The 6,323-nt window shown below is 46.8% G+C and overlaps 1 long non-coding RNA gene across 1 annotated transcript; it reads right to left on the minus strand.

The window, feature by feature from the left end:
* Positions 1-571: 571 nt before the first annotated feature.
* Positions 572-6,018, minus strand: LOC138094115 (uncharacterized). Its single transcript, XR_011146205.1, has 3 exons — positions 5,567-6,018; positions 4,232-4,358; positions 572-896 (listed from the first exon to the last, which is right to left on the minus strand). It is a non-coding gene; the product is annotated as an uncharacterized lncRNA (long non-coding RNA).
* Between the last annotated feature and the right edge of the window lie 305 nt (positions 6,019-6,323).

Here is a 6,323-nt window from a genome sequence, read left to right on the forward strand (position 1 = left end):
TGGGAGTAACTATTACCTCACGTTGTTAACCAACTCTGTTCAAACACGTAAAAGAATTTTATTCTGTCAAAGCTTCAGATGGCTGTGAAATGTCTCACAAGGGAGACACTTCTGAGTAAACCACTCCTGAGGCCGTGGATGCGCCACACACATGCTTCCTGGTCTGGAGTGTTGTCCAGCCTCGGCCTCCACTGACCATCCCTTGCCCACGGCAGTCTCAGCCTTGTGGCTCCCCAGTCTCAGCCATCTTTTTGATTCACACTTTCTTTTCAGTCAATGAGAGTAAACCGGATGTAGATTCTTTACTTAAATGTTCTCATTCTTCAGTTAAATGTTATCATAACCAGCATAGTAAAAAATGTACGGAAAATAAGAAGTTAATCAGTGATCACAGAATTTTATTTTGTGATGGGACAGATAGATGTTTCATTGTGCTTCTGCCTCAGTGTCTATAAGCAATTTAGGGTCAGGCATTCCGTGTACCACCCAGACCTAAATGAAACTGCTCTGACTCCCTCCTTTTGTGATCTTAACTTCCTGAAACATTGCGATGCAAATTCTCATCTCTACAATCAGTAGTCATGAAGGGGGGGTGATCATAAGTATTAAATTTTTCCTTTTTCTGTAAAGCTGCTACACATTTGCAGGCCCCAAACAGATGAGTTGATGGATGTATTTTTAAGCTGTATCTCCTTTGTCACATAGAAGTTCTCTGCTGTACCCTCCTAACAGTCATACAGTGGGTATTACAGGAGTGATCCAAGTGAAGATTCATGGGCAGCTGCTTCCTGGCTCCAAGGGGGATGGAGTACCGGCAGAAACACGTGCTGAGTGCGGGGCCGAGTATGTGGTGCTGAGTCCTCCAGATCACGAAGGCTCCTCTGTCGTCGTGCAGACTAGGTGGGGAGTAGAGAGAGGATTACTGATGCCGTGATGCCGAGTGTGGTGGATAAGCGTGATAGCTGTTGGAAAAGTCTCCAGGCCTTCCCCTTAGATGAGGTGGAATTCTTAGCCATCAGCAGTGGCCCATACCAGAAGCAGCATTTATTGGAATTCTGCTTGCCTTTATGCCTATTTCACTTAGCAAAGAACGTTGCAACTTCTGGTAAAAAAAAAGTTTTCTTTGGCCTTGCCTTTTTCCTGGAAACAGGAGAGGTGTTAAACTGTTGCTGATCCTTTTCTCTGCCTATTGGGGGGGAGGCGGGGGCAGCACTCCTATGCCAGGCCCCTTCTCTCATCCCAGCCTGTCCGTGTGGAGTGGGCACCTCCAGGAGCTCAGAGCAGCCTCTACCCCAAGCACTATGCTTCTGGGCCAGGTTGGAATTGGAAATGTGTGAATCACTGCAGCATCTGGAGGTGGAAGCATCTAGAAGTTCTCATCAACTCAGCCTTCTTTCACCTGGTCTGGGAATTGCTGGAGAAAGTGACCCGCTGGGTTCTTACACATAATCTGCAGGTCAGAACATGACGAACGTTTCTGGGCTCGTGAGTTCTCACAGGACCTTCATTTTGTTTGTGAGCTTTCAGCGTGCATTTCTAAATACCTGATAGACATTTCAAAGTGATTTTCCTATACTCGAGCCCTGGTGTGTTGAAAGCCAAAGGGGTCGCCTTCATCCAGAAAACAGCCCCTTCCCTTGACTGACTGACTTATAGTGATAGAGTCCCCCCGGCCTCCTAACCCTCAGGGTCTCCTCGCTGGTCCGGCCCAGCCCACAGCTCCTTCACAGCCCAGGTCTCTGCTTCATGCCCCCTTCCTTCTCTGCATCAGCTTGGAACCTGGCTTAGCTATAGACCCAGCCCTGTGGCGGTGTCCAGGCCTTCAGAGGCATCCTCCTTGCTCTGCTGCCTGGAACATATGCTTGCTAGCCCTGCAGGTGGCCTGCTGCCCTGTAGGACTAAGTTCTATACACATGACCCTGGTTGGCCTCTCTCACTTCTTGGTGGAGCTTTGACCGGACTCCAGAGCCCTCACCAGTGCTGTCCTCCTCTGCCTCCCTAAACACGTGCACAGCAAGGTGGCAGGCTCAGCTCCCCAAGCTGGAGAGACGGTGCACAGCATTTGCTGCCTGCTGCAAATCCTTCCCCAGGGTCACAGCCTCGTCCCTGAGTGGTACTCCCAGTCAGCGTGAACACCTGAGTGATGGTACCAGCAGCTGACCCACAATGGGTGGCAGGTGGCAGCAACAGTGAACCTGTTCTCTCAAGCCCCTGGAGACTGGGGGTGACCTGTTAGTGCAACATGACCCAGCCTGTCCTGGCCAGTCCGAGTGCCCACAACAGGCCAGGGTGCCCTGGGCCTTGCTTGGACAACTCGCCCATTCCCCTTGTAGCGAACTGCTGCCACCTTGCCTTTTGATCAGTAACCACATGTCAGGCTGGGCAGTCACACACTTCCCAGAGCTATTCAAAACCAGCTCTGCAGGAGGAAAAAGCCTGATGCCTAGCATCTGATGAGGTGTAAGCACCCCACTGGGGCAGATGGGACATGACCACTGGGAAGTCACTGGAGCTGGGAAGGGTTGTGGGCAGTCACATGTAGGAGACTAGCACACCAGGCTATCCCCTCGTGATGGGACAGGTAAGCAGAAAATAGACCTGCGTCAACTTTTGTAAAACCTTCCCTGAGGGCTTCCCTGGGGAGTCAGTGGTAAAGAGTCCACTTGCCAATGCAGGAGGCACAGGTTTGATCTCTGGTCCAGGTCCTACGTGCTATGGAACAACTAAGTCCTTGCACCACAACTTTTGAGCCTGTGCTCTTAGAGCCCAGGAACTGCAACCACTGAGGCCATGCACTGCAACTCCTAAAGCCCAAGTGCCTAGAGCCCGTGCCCACGAGAGAAGCCACCGCAAAGAGAAGCCCGAGCACCGCAACTACAGAGTGGCCCCTGCTCACCACAACTAGAGAAAAGTCCACGTAGCAACAAACACCCAGCACAGCCAAAAACAAAATAAGTAAATCTTTTTTAAAAAAAGAAAAATGGAGGTAGGGATCAGAGTAGGAGACAAACTGCAATCATGAATTAGATTAAACCAGCTCCTCTCCCAAAAGACCATCAAGTCTCTTAAACTTAATTTTCTCTTCATTTGTAGAAATCCACTTCTACCTACAGGGATTTACATCTCAAATTCATTTCTACCTCAAAGGTGAATAGTGGCCACTACAGTGTTGGCTTAGCAGTGGAATCGTGTACCACCACCACCCCCCACACCATCCCAGTCTCGTTTAATGGACTGTAGACTGCATTAGATGGCAGTTAGGAGGATCCAGCCATAATAGGATTCCTATTGTTAGCTGGATTCCACAAAAAATCCTGGTATTAAGATACTTGTTTGGCTGGTAAAGCTGCTAAGAGACCCTGAAATTTAGTGGCTTCAATGAGAGAAGTTTCTCTTTCATGAAACAGCCTGAGCAGTAAAACAGAACTGATAAGGGCAGCTTCTGGTGCCTTCTAACCTCCAGCCCCACCTGTGGTCCAGGATAGCTGCTCCAGGTCCCACTTGCTGTCTGCATTTCCCAAAAGGAAGGCATATTGCATACCCTCATCCAAGAGTACCGCTCCCTAGCAGTGTACACTGTCTGTTGCCTCCACTTAGTCACTGGGCCACAGGATGTGTGTTTAGCTGGACAACAGTGTGCCCAGCTCCAGCTGGGACTTCTGTCGTTAAGAGAATGGATGAAAAAATAAAAAAAGAAGAGAATGGATGATACTGGCAACAGCCTCTTATCACTATACACAGTCTCTCAAATCAGTCCTCTCCGCTCTGAATCACTGGGGTTTATGATTAATATAACAAAATCCCTCACAAAAGGAGGCTGATACTGCTACCGCTTGAGTGCATGCTCAGTTGCTCAGTCATGTCCAACTCTTTTTGATCCCATGGACTGGCTCTTCTGTCCATGGGATTTTTCAGGCAAGAATACTGGAGTGGGTTGCCAATTCCTTCTCCAGGGGATCATCCCTACCCAGGGTTCAAACCCTTGCTCTCGTGTCTCCTGCCTTGCAGGTAGATTCTTTACCACTGGGGAAGCCCTCCCTTAGAGCCATATATATAACTTTAATAATTTTTAAAGTATGATAGAAGTGGTAGTAACAGCTAACGTTTACAAAGTCTTGCACTGTAGCAAGAGCCTGGCACAGATTAATCCTCATCTCTGAGACAGTGCAATTATCATTCTATTTTATCCCTGAAAAAAAAAAAAACAACACAGGGAAATGAAAGAATTCACCTAAAGTTACCCGGCAGGCAGGGGCGGTCTGACCCAGTGCTTGGAGCTCTCATCACTGAACAAAGTCACAGACTCAGAAACGTCAAGTCTGAGGAGAAGCTGGGGATAGAGATCCATCTTCAGGTACCTAGAAATTAAAGAGAATATAAAGTAAGATCTCATCTAACACGGTGCTCTTTATCCCTTTTCAAATATGGTTATTTTATTGGCTGCACCCTGTGGCATGTGGAATCCTAGTTCCCTTACCAGGGATCAAACCAGCACCCTGCAGTAGAAGCACAGAGTCTTAACTACTGAACCACCAGGGAAATCCCTATTCCTTTTTAAATGTAGACACAATATATGCTAAAATAGGCACAGATTTTGGTGTATATTTTGGTAAGTTTTGACAAATGTCAATCAAATGTGTACCAGTATTCCTATCAACGCAAGTAAGATGCAGAGCGCTTCACACAGTGGAAGTCCCTCACGTCCGTCACAGCTCACCACCCCACTCAGAGGAAACCCTTGGTCCGATTTCTATCACCAGAAGCTTTCCCTTGAGCTTGAGCCTCTTATAAATGGAATTGTGCAGTATTGTTTTTGTGTGGCGTTCTTAGCAAGGTTTTGATTCAGCAACCTTGTAGCTAATAATAAACCTCTGTGCAGGATTATCATATGACGATTCTAAATTTGTTTATCCATTCTTCTGGGGTTTACCCAAACAGCTGGGTGTTTCTCGCTTGGCTATTCTGAATAAAGCTGCTGTGAACATTCTGAGAACTTTCATTTTTCACACCCAGGGCCGCAATGCTGAACCACAAGGAAGCATACATTTAACTTCACTAGAAACTGCTTCGTGGTTTTCAAAGTGGTTGATTCCTTTTACACTCCTACCAGCAGTGTATGAGAATTCTAAAACGGCCCCACATCCTCACCAACATTTGATACTGTCAGTCTTCTAATTTTAACCATTCCTGGTGGGTGGAAAGCAGTATCATTGCGGGTTTAATTTGGACTTCACCCATTCTCAGATTCACTGACTCTTCAATTGTTGTGCTCAATTGACTCTTAGTGCTGTCCAATTGATTTTTTTAACCAAGGAAGTCAATTTTATTTCTTTAGGTTTTTTTCTATTTAAAAAGTAAATGTATAAATTACAGTAAAATTTGCCATTTTATTGTACATGCCTGAGAGTTTTGACAAGTGTAGTTGTGTGACCCTACCACTATTAAGACAGATGCTTCCACCAGTCGCTAAAATTGATTAAGCCACTGTATAGTCAGCCCCTCCCCTGCTTGCAGCGACCACTCCCCTGCCTGTCCATCTGTGCGAAAGTCCAGTGAATGGGGTCACCTGGTCACTTAGGTACAGCTGTTCATCTGTGTCTGGGAAGCCGTGGGTCTCTCCAGGGACAGGATGGTGAGAAAGTAACCTACACTGGCTAAGAAAGTTACGGAAGTCAGATAAGCCAGACAAGCCAAATGCAGACATGAATCTGCTGCCAAGTTAAGAGGAGTTGTTGCAGAGAAGAACCAATTCTGACTTCATGCTGGAACTGTTTCTTTGACTTACTTTTCGTTGCTGTTATTATAATCATACATAAATGGCACACCTCAAAGGACCCTGCTCCTCTGCCTGTTAAAGTGGGTTTGTTCAGCTCATAGATAATCTGACCCTGGCCACCTGTGCATGGCTGCAAGATAGAAGAGATTAACACATCCCTTCCAAAGACTGGCCTTTTCCAGAGATGTTTTGCAAGACTGATGGCCCTTTTTACTTCCTCGTCACTTCTCCCTCTCTATTCTGCTTTTTGACTTTAGTTCCTCATTCTCTCTCTCTGCCTATATGAAAAAAATATGTCATCCAGACTCCGATAAGATGGTTACTTTGAGACTTTAGTCAGCCATCTTCTCAGTCAGACAGCTCTCCAAATAAATTCTTATTCCTTGCCGCTACACCTCCTCTCTTGGACTCATTGGGCCTGCCTTGCACGAGCCGAGCAAGCTTCAACTCGGTAGCAGAGTCTTGATGCAGCTGGAAAGTGCACGGAGAAATTTGTCTTCTAGAATCACAAGATGTCAGAAACCTTGTTTGAAAGCATGTCCATAAG

Source organism: Capricornis sumatraensis, chromosome 17, assembly GCF_032405125.1.
Source record: "Capricornis sumatraensis isolate serow.1 chromosome 17, serow.2, whole genome shotgun sequence".
NCBI classification, from domain to species: Eukaryota; Metazoa; Chordata; class Mammalia; order Artiodactyla; family Bovidae; genus Capricornis; species Capricornis sumatraensis.